The sequence below is a fragment of the Nyctereutes procyonoides genome, unplaced genomic scaffold (assembly GCF_905146905.1).
Source record: "Nyctereutes procyonoides isolate TBG_1078 unplaced genomic scaffold, NYPRO_anot_genome, whole genome shotgun sequence".
In the NCBI taxonomy this organism is placed as follows: Eukaryota; Metazoa; Chordata; class Mammalia; order Carnivora; family Canidae; genus Nyctereutes; species Nyctereutes procyonoides.
In genome coordinates, this window is record NW_026575030.1 from 4,302,103 (window position 1) to 4,314,797 (window position 12,695).

The 12,695-nt window shown below is 40.3% G+C and overlaps 1 pseudogene; it reads left to right on the forward strand.

Annotated features, from left to right (window-relative positions):
* The first annotated feature begins 1,755 nt into the window (after window positions 1-1,755).
* Window positions 1,756-12,695, forward strand: part of LOC129503999 (nucleophosmin-like) — a 191,539-nt pseudogene continuing 180,599 nt past the window's right edge.

Genomic DNA, 12,695 nt, shown 5'->3' on the forward strand with positions numbered 1-12,695 from the left:
ATGGGATTTTCCAGTAGAGAGATCGAGCATGAATGGCATTGCTCACAGAAGCTACCTCCAAAGGATCCAAATTTATGTTAATGGCAGATGAAATGACCTGGTGGGTGTTGCCAAAGTGGGTGCTACTTAAAATTGTTCTTAAAAATATTATTTTAAATTTTAAAATGATCTCAAGGTCTTGCTTTTTAACTTGAAGTCAATGCCATTTATATATTTTATAAGGTTCTGGCCACAACTAAAACCTATTTTAAACTGTTAGTATTCTCTAATGAGGAACTTTATAAAGTCCCAATAAAAGCCCACAATTCAGGAGTTAGAATAACTCAGTGAAATTAACCATGTAAATGCTCAATGAAGCAAATGATTAAAAAAGAATGGTTACAAACTAAAGATTAAAGTGGGTAAAATTATATTTTGTCTCTTTTGGTACTGCTTATAGGTCATAATTAAATCATAGTGGCTCAAAGGCACAAAACCAACTTCATCACTCACCAGGTATGGAAAATGTGGAAACAGATCCTATTTTTTTTTTTTTTTGCTTAAAAAATGCCTCAGTGCTTCATTCTTTAATATTTAGTTTCTTTGTTAAAAAAATTATTTATTTATTTGAGAGACAAAGAGAGAGGGAAGGGAGAGGGGCAGAGAGAGGGAGAATAGCAAGCAGCCTCCACACTGAATGTGGATCCAGATGCAGGGCTCTATCTTACAACCCCGAGATCATAACCTGAGCTGAAATCAAGAGTTGGATGCTTAACCAACTGAGCCACTCAAGTATCACTTTAATATTTACTTTCTTAATGACCACTGAATGTAGCTAATCTTTTTTATTTGGGGTAATTTTAAGCCTTTGCTTTGCTGACAATCACATACATAGGCCTGCACCCAGAACTGAAATACATTTGGAGTTGAAAGTCTTGCTATCAGGACACCTGGGTGGCTCAGCAGTTGAGCATCTCAGCCTTCGTCTCAGGATCCAATCCCAGGGTCCTGGGATCAAGTCCCACGTCAGGCTCCCTGCATGGAGCCTGCTTCTCCCCCTGCCTGTGTCTCTGCCTCTCTCTCAGTGTATCTCATGAGTAAATAAATAAAATATATATAAAAAGAAAATCCTGCTACCTTCTCCAATGAGGACAGTATTGGGGTATATAAGAAATAATCATATGTATGGCTTGAGATAAAAAAAAAATGCCTTCCAAATGTTTTTAGTTTACTGAGCTCCTTAACATGTAAGACCTCTTTTTTTCGTTGTTGTTGTTTTAATCATTCTCTGGTGTGAAAGGAAGCTAGGGAGAACCATCCCTGTTTTACTGGAGAGGATACTCAAAAAAGTGAAGTGACTTTCCCAAGTTCCTCAACTATAGATTTTTTTTTAATTTATGATAGTCACGAGAGAGAGAGGGAGAGAGAGAGAGAGAGAGAGAGAGAGAGAGAGAGAGAGAGGCGCAGAGACACAGGCAGAGGGAGAAGCAGGCTCCATGCACTGGGAGCCCGATGTGGGATTCGATCCCGGGTCTCCAGGATCGCGCCCTGGGCCAAAGGCAGGCGCCAAACCACTGCGCCCCCCAGGGATCCCTCAACTATAGATTTTGAAAGAACTGAGATTCAGATCCAGATGGGTTGACTTTAAAGACTAAGTTTTGTTTATCGAGATTGCAGTTCCCTCCCAGCTGAATTAAACAAGCAAAACTTAAACGAAGAACTAAGTAGGATTGTGTTTTCAAACACATCCTCTTTACATCATTAAGCAGCTACTAGATGCCAGCGTTGTTCCTGGCAGGCACTGCAGAGGCGGGAGTACAGACAGAGCACGTGCCCTCAGGCTGTAGGCATGTCATTGGCTCTGGAAGCCGCAGGAAAGGAAATGACTGCCTTGAGAGCAGCAGGAACAAATCACCAGGAGAGCACAGTGAGGAAGTAAAAGCCTCACTGTCAGGAATTCACCTAACCTAGAAAAACACCCTTCCTCACTTCCAGTGTGTTTCTTAACTAAACACCTGCTTAACGCAGATTGAAACCATCACACCTTTGTTGGACAGGTTGGTTTGTATGTGTGAAGCTGGAAACACCCCCAGGCTCATTGGATCACATATGGAAACACTTGCAATGAGGTCACCACGTTTTCATGTTCCCTGTTATCTCTCTCCCTTTCAGTGATGTCCTTGGACGTACAGATCACTGGCAGCCTCACGGGGGGATAGCACAATTCTTCCCGGAGTGTGAAGACAGAAGTTGCAGTATAAACTCAAGAGATTTCAGTCTAACCACACTCATTTGTGCAAACACCAACCTGCTTCTGGGACCCATGAAACCCATGGAATGTGCTTCTATAGTGTTCTAGTCACATTGTTGCTGAGTTGCCTGATGCACAGGGTCAAAGAAAGAAATGGGCAGTTGCCCTAAGGTGACAGACACGTGAGGAGAGGGGGCACCAGATGAGCACCCTGAAGGAAATGCTGCAACTCAGAATCTGATCGTCTAGTAGATTCTCTTGGGTCAGTCGAACCCTAGTTTCAATCCTGACTTCCTGCTCATCTTTATGAAGGGTTTTCCAGACTCCTTGGTGGTAGCCAGAGGCAAGAGGTCGCTCCAGGAAGCAAGCACACAGTCCCGAATTGACAAAAGCTATTAATTATCCTCTCTCCCATAAAGCAGCATCACCTAGTAGAACAAATGGGACGGCGTAGTTGCACACTTAGCTCATTCACTCTGGCCATATGTCAGTGTAGGAGAGGGTAGGATGCTCCCATTCTCATGGCTCTCTTGAGAAGCTTTTTTCTTAGTTGTGACCCAAGGTTTAGCTCCTGTGAGCTTCTTTCTTTATCTTCTGACTAAGCCTTCCAAAGGCCCGTGGCAAACCCTCCTCTAAGGCGAAGTAGACGAGACCATATGTTTATTCCTAACCTGATTACTATTTCCTTCATGGACCTGTGACTCTTCTCAGATAATATTATTACTTTGAGCAAGATTTACTGTAGTGAGAACAACCAGTAGTGGTTTCTGTAGTGCTGAGTAATAGGCAGATCCTCTGTTCTTCTTGGTTAAATTCCATCTGTCTGGTTTATTTTCCTTTTTTGTGGATGATCCATACTCTTTGCCTTTCTTCTCACTATTTTGCTTATATTTTACTAACCAAAGCCAGCTCTTCTAAACTTACTCATATAGTATGCTCTACTTATATCAGATACAGAATTTTTCACAGAATACATATGCACGTGATCATGTCTGTATATAGTTTTTAAGCAAATGTGCGTGTGTGTGATTTGCCACCAACTATACGTGTCTTTCTAAATATCTCCCTATAAAAGAGATTATTTTCTGCTGATTGTCACACTTCATAACTTGGAATCTCAAGTTCCCTGAAATGGGACTGGAGATTAATTCTCATTGCTGATAGGGCTAAGTCAGTGAATTACTATTTCTTGGCCACATCAAGGTTTCTGGGTGAAGGGCTCTGAAATTGGTATTTCCCAAAAGCTGTGGGGGTGGTTTTAATGTGAAGGCAGATTCTCAGTTTCAGCCTTCTAGAAGGGCTGTTGGTTTGACTCAGAGAAAGCTAGGCTCAAAAAACTGCCTGTCTTCCTCATTTAGTCAGTCAATATTTGTTGGCAACAATTATTCAGTAAGGAACTCAAATTAAATTCCCTGCCTAGTGTAGGGTGACAGTGGTAGCTTTGAAGGTAGAGGACATGCTACTGATTTTCATAATTTTAGATCTCCCTGATTGAGTGAATGGAAAAACAGGACAAGTGATTTCTGATTCTTAAGTATAAGCATACAAAGATACAAAGCTCCCCTCTCACTTTCTGTTTTCTCTTGGTGAAATGTACTTATCATAAATGCAAATTAAGGCCCTAACATGTGCAAACTCTTGTGGTAAAGTAGTCAAAACGAGATGCGGACTCTTCCTTGCTAAATTAAGAGGTATTAAAATTTTTTAAAAAAGATTTTATGTATTTGTTCATGAGAGACAGAGAGAGAGAGGCAGAGACACAGGTAGAGGGAGAAGCAGGCTCCATGCAGGCAGCCTGATGTGGGACTCGATCCCAGGACTCCAGGACCATGCCCTGGGCTGAAGGCAGGAGCTAAACCGCTGAGCCACCCAGGGATCCCCAAGAGGTATTGTAATTGTGATAAGTGACATGAAGGAGAAGTCCAGGACACTCATTTCATTTAAGAGGTGTACTAACCTGGCCTTGAATGTAGTAGTGTACATTCTTTTTTTCTTCTAAGTGAATTATTCCAAACTGTTTTTATTAAAAGCGCTACCCAGAGAGCTTATTTTTCCCTATATGATATACTTTTATTTGCTATCTACTTATTATTTTTATAGCTAAATCAAGTCTCCTGAGGTAAGCCCTAAAAAAAATGAATTAGCCTAATCCACAAGCCAAGATAGCTGAAGATCATATAAGGTGACAGGATGTGGATTTTTGAGGAATTTTTCATGGAAATCTATTTCTTGGGACTTTTGCTTTGCATCACTGGTTTTTGTTCAGGTTATATCATGATAACTGACAATATATCCTACCTCTCTTATAAGATGAATAACATATTTTGGGTCAATTTTTTCTCTCTGTAAAAGCCAATTAGGATGTTTCCAGGTTGATTTTGAGGTTGTCTTTGACTTTTGGGACACAGTGCTACAACTTTTTGGGTCTGAGTTCTATGTCTATGGCATAGGGACAGAAGGTTCTACCCTGTTGTGTGACTTTCTTGTTTATACACTGGTCTTCTTAATAAAGTTCACTGGGCCACCGCTCTTAATATAGATATTCCTTCCGTAACAGAATCTTTACTATTTCTAGCTTTTATGGCATCTGTGAAACAAATCAAAATTTCTTCTTAATTTTAAATCCAGGCCTTTTTAGAAAAACTGAAAAAAGAATTAAAGATTTTATTTATTTATTCATGAGAGAGGCAGAGACACAGGCAGAGGGTGAAGCAGGCTCCATGCAGGGAGCCTGATGTGGGACTCGATCCCGGTTCTCCAGGATCAGGCCCTGGGCTGAAGGCGGTGCTAAACCGCTGAGCCACCCAGGTGCCCTGAAAAAAAGAACTAAATGAGAATAAAAACATTAGTTTTGTATCCATTCAGAGTCAGTGGCATATCAAGCCAGCCCTTAGTGGCACATGACTCTCTAGTCACACCAAATGGGTTTCCCATCCTCCCTTCTTTTTGCAAATGGATGAGAAAAATTGGATGGAGAAAGCATTTACTTAAAATGAGAATCTAGAACTGAAGAGGGGGTCAAAATGGTGGGAATACATAAATGTTGAGAGACATTTCACCTGCTTTGCCTTAGTGATGGACCTCCTGAAGGCAAGCCATATGTGCAGGAGTCTTGGGTACTCCTGTCCTTGGATTCTCTCATCTGTCTCAGTGCTCCTGTAATTTGAAAGAGCCCCTCAAGAGTAAAGTAATCTAATGGGCTCTGCCTTAGACATGGCTCTATCTCCACATTATCAATCCCTAAATTCTCTTCCTAAGAGATAAATGAAGAAGGAGACAGCCCTAAAATACTATTCATTTCCAATTAAAATCTATCTATTTTTCAGGAGGTGTCAGGGAGATTCCCTTTCAGGGTTATGAGTCTGAATCTCTGAATGAGTCTTGCTGGGTCACCGAGGGAGTTTTCCTTTGTTATATGAAACTAAACTCTGACTCTCTGAAGACTTATGGCCCCTAGTTGTGTATGTATATGTGTGGTTGTTGGTTTTCCACTAGGGGGAAATTTCACAAAACTGATAGATGGTTAATGATAGAAGAGACCAGAGAGATTTTTATTCCAGTGTTTATTAAATTCATTTTGTCAGAGGACCCTGATCTAAAATTAAGTTTTAAGGTATATTAAACATGTAAAATAGATACCACCTGAGCTGGTCGAAGGGAAAGGTGAGATCTGGTTTCTTGATCTTTCTCTTTAACCTGTTCTCCTACCCTTTACTAAGTTATCCTTTCAGGTTTTTCCTTGAAATTGTCCCACCTTCCAGAAAGACATTTTAAATACCAGAGATTTAGTGAATGACTCATTTTATCAAGGAGAAAAGTGATATTTGAAGGAGGAGGGATCCTTGTCTATGGTCCTCTAGCCAGTTAGTTGCAGCTTGTGTTCTGCTACACTGTGTTCCTTGGCATGACATCATCTTTTAGTTTTTTTTAATTTTTTTATTTATTTATGATAGTCAGAGAGAGAGAGAGAGAGAGAGAGAGAGAGAGGCAGAGACACAGGCAGGCTCCATGCACCGGGAGCCCAACGTGGGATTCGATCCCGGGTCTCCAGGATCGCGCCGTGGGCCAAAGGCAGGCACTAAACTGCTGCGCCACCCAGGGATCCCACATCATCTTTTAATTATCTGTGGTTATTGCCTCACAATATATTCAATAGCATTCTGGGGCTCGCAAACTGAACATTATTTCCCCATCAGCAAGGGTAGCTGTGAATGAGAGGAAAGTTCATGGGAAGCTTATGGAATGGCTCCAGGTATCCATATTTCTATTTTTCCTCTGTTACAGCTTGACCTGTCTCAGGAGGCCCGTTTCCCATTGGCTGTCCCTCCAAGTAAGCAGAAGTTGAGTGTGTTTAATTTAGATTTTCTTCAGGTTCCTTGACTTGCAATCAGCACATCCTTGTACCCTCACTTCTCCAGCTGTTCTCTGTGCTGACCTAACCAAGACTGGAAAGTGCCAGAGCCATTTAGTGCCAGGGAATTTCCCCAATGTTCTTAAAGTGACTAATTTAATTAGAATTGTAAGGCATCAGATAATAACGATATCCTTTGGCTATGTTCTTAGTGGGTTGTACATCTGTAATGAAATCCATAAAGGACAATTGAAGTATATTTGGGAAGCAAATCTATCGAATTTCCTGTGCAGCAGGTAAAAATGTATAATGCTTTACCTTTTTTCTACCTTTAGAGACTTATGATGAGTCTGGTTGTAGGGTAAGGACATTAATAGGAAATTCCTGTTGCATCCTAAACTCACACAGTACTTCTCTAAGTAGAAACCCAATTCATTAGTCATCAGTCTTGTAAAACTGAGATATAATGTGGGCTGCTAATTGTATTAACTAAGATTAAATTTTTGTCTCTTTTCTTGTATTCTTGTTTTATTCTGGTGTCCTATCTGCTATCTCCCTGTTCTTCAATCTGGGAGTAATTTCCATGGTATCTATTTATTTTTTTATGGGGGGGGTGGGAACAAGAAGGCGGTTAATTTATTATAACTTCTCTTTCTCTAGTACATGCACAGTAAGCCTGGGTGCTAAGTGTTCCTGCTGATGTACACACATATATACACACACACAGTTGCTTTCCAGTGATGGCTGGGCTCCACAGAGAAGAAGACAGGCAGGGACATCAAATGCTATTCCCCTGCTCACAGATCCACTTCTCCAAACACAGTATCTCAGACACCTATGATGGCAGCAACATCTGCCAACATGTGTCCTTTGGACATCTTGTCCAAAACAGCCAGGTGGGCAAAAGCAAGAGCCTTAACTTTGCATTGATAAGGGCAACTGCTGCCATCAGACACCAGGCACACCCCAAACCCTCCCTTAGGATGCCATGGTTTTTCTGCATTGCCTTTCTGGTATTTCCTTATACTATCTTTCTAAGAATGTTTGTATAGCAGATAACCTTGGAAAATAGAAGTATTCTCCCCTCCAGGGCAGAGGGCAATATAATAATGGTAATGCACCCCTCAGGGTAAAAGTTGGACAGGTTTGTTTGTGGTACCCTTCATAGATTGGGTGTTTTATAATCTGAAGGCTCCTCAGCTCTGGCACAAATCTACTGTGTGCACAGCATCCCCTAGGCCCACCTCCACATGATCCCTACCCACTCTCCCCGTGGCAGCTGAGGGACAAGGGCAATTGATATGAGCACAAACCTCATGCTCCCTCCTGTGCTCTCATCAAGAGAGTCCTTTGTCTCTGATCCAGGAGTCTCATATTTTCTTTGAACACCTATGAAACTAGCAGGCTAATTTTGTGAATATGACTGGTAAATGTCAGACTCTTCACAGTTCTTGATACCTGGTTTCTTCCTTCTGGAATCTTGGTCTTAGATGTAGATCATCAATTCCTGAAGTACCATCTTCACCCCAGTATCTTTCCCCAGTTTCAGGGGTTCAGCCCATATTTCTAGTATCCCTTCCCGCTGGATTAACCCTTACAGTGTGGCTCCTTCCCTGTGTCACAATGAAACAGAAAATTCCTGTGAGTGTATTTCAATTTATATGCCAGTTCTAATTTCTTGATAGTGACAGCCTGGAGCTTATAACAGAAAGATTCAGATGTTATGTCTAAACTCAGGGCGAAAGGATTACATGATCTACAGGGCTAGGAAGGAGAAATGGTCGATATGTTTCAAGTCCAAAACCTGTGCATTAAGGCTCTGGTTTCAGGCATACCCAGTGCTAAATGATACAGAAAATTGATAACTAGACCGGTATGTCTACACTGATGAAATTAACTGTTTTTGATGATGGTGTAGCCACTGTTCATCCAAATAGATAACTCAGGTTGTGTATAGAAGATAAATTGGATCTGTTTACAGAGGATCTATCTATCATCCTGGTCCTGACTAGTCCATGGCCAAGCAATTAGGAACCTTTTAACTAGTGTTAAGGGTGGAAAAGCACAACTTGCAAAGGTATTAGTTTTATAAAGCCATTTCAATGTAATAAGTTTATAGAATGAGCTATTAATTTATGAAGTTTTCTTTAAAAGATTTTATTTATTCATGAGAGACACAGAGACACAGGCAGGAGAAGCAGGCCCCCTGTGGGGAGCTTGATGCAGGACTCGATCCCAGGCCCCGGGATCATGATCTGAGCCAAAGGCAGACGCTCAACCACTGAGCCACCCAGGTGCCCCAATTTATGAAGTTTTTTAAAAACTTTATTTACGAGAAACACAGAGAGGCAGCGACACAGGCAGAGAGAGAAGCAGGCTCTCTGCGGGGAGCCCAATGTAGGGCTCAGTTCCACAACCTCAGGATCACGCCCTGAGCCAAAGGCAGGTGCTTAACCACTGTCCCACGCAGGCATCCTTAATTTATGAAGTTTTAAAGTGATGATATTTCTCCCTATATTTCAACACCAGGAAAACTGGTAAATTTCCTGAACATTTGGCTTTTTTTTTTTTGAGATTTTATTTTTAAGTGATTTCCAGATCCAACCTGAGGCTTGAACTTAAAACTTCGAGATTAAGAGTCACACGCTCTACTGACTGAGCCAGCCATGACCCATGTGGCCTTTTTTTTTTTTTTAATGAAACTTTGTCAGTTACTATTAACCTATTTTTTGCTTTGACTGTTAGAAAGACCAGGAGGATATTTCTTTATTAACCAGTAGTGGTTCTCAAACTTGTTATACATTGGAAACCAGAGAAGCTTTAAAATTACTGATGTTTGGGTCCCACCCTCACAGATACTTACTTGGTAATGTAATGGATCCTGGGATTTTTTTTGTAAAGGTTACCAGATGATTATAATAGGCAGCAAAAATTTAAAAGAGACTATTTTATAAGATTTTGTGTTTAGCATTTTAGACTATCCAAAATTTAATTTTGGACTGCTATATTGTGGGGTTCTTACTGTAATTTTCCAACATTATTTATAAAATCCTTCATTTTTCTAAAACTGGTTCTGCTTTCCTTACTGATTTTTCAAGGATATTCTTACATATATAAATTCCACATGTGTGATTCTGTTTCTGAATTCTCTTTGCTATTCCATTGATTTTTTTTGACTATTGCTTAACCAATATCATTCTATTTTAATTGCTATATATCGGATATTATGATAGCTAGGAGGTTAAGTTCTGCCTCTTTGCACCACTTTTAAAAAAATGCTGTCAAGTTATTTTTCTTTTTCATAAAAAAATTAGAATAAGTTCATCATGTTCCACAATCTAGTATTTTAGGGCCATTCAGAATAAGACCCTATGAGCAAGGAAGTATGGCATTCTGATTGTCCAGGCCTGAGTTCGAAGCTCTAATCTTGAATTATCATCTAAGAATACATTACCTGAGATCCAGAAAGAGGGTTTTGGTAGGTAGCATGTGCTGTCAGGACTGTAGGGTAGGGAAAATTTGGAGTTCTGTTACTTAGAAGGGCAAAGATGGCTGTGAAGGATCAAAAAGGCATCAAGTGCCTACTACATTTTATTTTCTTTTTTATGGCATTGGGAATGAGCCCAGGATGTGATACTAAAAGGAAACTATAGTTGCAAATGAAGAATGCCATGCAGCCATCATTAAATTTGTTTTTCAACACTTCACTACTGTGGCAACCTTCGAGGTTGTGTTGTATCACAAAAATTTCCCTACTTTCAACTTTTTAGTTATTCAGAGCATCCCCTTAATTTACATTTAAACAAAGAAATTAGATGGATGAGGAATAAAGGAGGCCCTAAGAGTTGGGAGAATTCTATTAATTATAATCAGGACAGGAGTCTCTTAGAATTCAATTGCATTTTCAAGGTCATAATTCCTATCAGTCTGTCCTCTACAAAATCAGCTTCCCAGGTGAGCTCTGACCTTGCATTTTAAATGACTGCTTCGTGATCTCGGATTTGAGATTCTATTGAAGATGCCATGGCTTTTCCTGTCTCAGGGCCTTTGTACATGCTCTTTTCAATGCCTGAATATTTCTGTCCTCTTCCTTCCCTTTATTGAGCTAACTGCAACTCATTAAATAGTTTTCTGATATTTTTTTAGAGACACCTTAATTACTTAGACTGACATTCAAGTTTCTCTGTAGTCTGACTACTACCTGTTTATTTGTTTGGCCTATCTCCTAATAAACCAACCTAGACCTAAATGCCCTTTTCCCTTCTATTGTTTATGTCGTGTCACCTGCATAAATTTCCTCTTTCTACAGAAATCCTTCCACTTGGGAGTAATAGGTTAATTTGTTTTTGTGTTTGCTTTTGTGTTTTTGTTTTTTCTATTCACATGCACTTTGCTTGTGTTTAGTTACATTCTGACTAGAATTACAGGGCTCAGAAAGTATATGTCATGTTTTCATCTGTCTATAGTTCCAAGTGTTTTCTCCAAGTAAATTTTTGTTATTCCAGGGTAAAGACCAGATTTTATTTGTTTTCATGCCTTCCATAGAACTTTGAGCAAGTGGCAAGAGATATTTGATGGCAATGTTTCTCAAACTTTAAATCTCATCACAGTCACTTGGAAGGCTTGTAAAAACAGCTTGCTGGGCCCACCTCCAGAATTTCTGGTTTAGAAAACCAGGGATGGAGGCAGAGAATTTGCATTTCCAGCAAGTTTGGGTGATGCTGATGCTGCTAACTCAGGAACCACACTTTAAACTATTATCCTGTGACAGTGTTTTCAAATGTGGTTGATATGGTGTATATTAGAGTTTCCTTCTGACAGTTAAACAATGAATAAAAAAAAAAAGACTGTGCCTGAGCTTAATCCCAGACAAATTAGATTCAGGTTTCTGAGGAGTGGGGCTTTTCTAATAATAATAAAAAATCAACAACAGCCACAACTCAGGTGATTTTAATGTGCAGCTAGGGTTAAAATCCATTGCTCTACACAAATAGTGGATGAATAAGTGGAATTTAGAACAAGAAAACTTGCTTGCTATGAGGCCAGACCAAAGCAAGCATCATAACTTAATAAGCAGGTGTGAGTTAGAGAGTGCATCCATACCATACTGTGCTTACAGTTAAGATGCAGATAGTGAATGTGGGGTGGTATCTGAGGTGCTGCTAGTCTTACAGGTGTTTACAATCCAGGAAGCATAGCTATTAGGGAAGAATTTGGGCATCTGTGAACAAACATGGTCGAGGAAAGTGAAGGATGAGAAAGACAGGTAGACAGATGAGTCCCAGATGAGACTGGGAAAGTGAAACAAGACTAAAGGACACACATCCAATAATGCTTTCAGGATTCCAAAGTAGAAAGGAAGAGGGAGTGCTGAGAGATTCCCATGCATACGAAATTACTTGGAAGCCATAGGTTTAAGATTATAAGTGATTTTATGGAGAAAGCATCCAATTTCTCCAGACTGGACCAGACTAAGTATGTAATTTCTACCTCATTAAATAAGCAGGTTTGTTAGCAAAAAAGCAAATGAAGCTTCTAGAGACACATTGTAAGAGAGCCTTATTTATTCATAAGAGACACACACACACACACACAGAGAGAGAGAGAGAGAGAGAGAGAGAGAGAGAGAGGCAGAGACACAGGCAAAGGGAGAAGCAGGCTCCATGCAGGGAGCCCGACGTGGGACTCTATCCCAGGTCTCCAGGATCACACCCTGGGCTGCAAGCGGCGCTAAACCACTGCACCACTGGGGCTGCCCCAAAGGGATTTTCTTAAAGCCCATGAGCTTTCTCCAACTCCTTATTTGCCTTAGTTGAGAAGGTTATTTCCATTGCAAAGATAAGATTTTGCTTTATTCCCAGTAGTTGGCATTAAATTAGTCCCATAGAATGTGTTTGGAGACCAAGCTGATGAGCAGAGATTGTCTAAGTAGCAGGTGCATTAGATTCATTTAATCATTTAAACCACATGGCCTGCACATATTTCAGCTTCCTTAGTTGGGTTGACTTTTATTTGCCAAACACCTATTTGAAGGTGTGCTAAAGTGGATGTCTAATTGATGATACCTGTCAGATTTTATGTTCTATAAATGCCAAGTGCATTTTCCCCAAATAT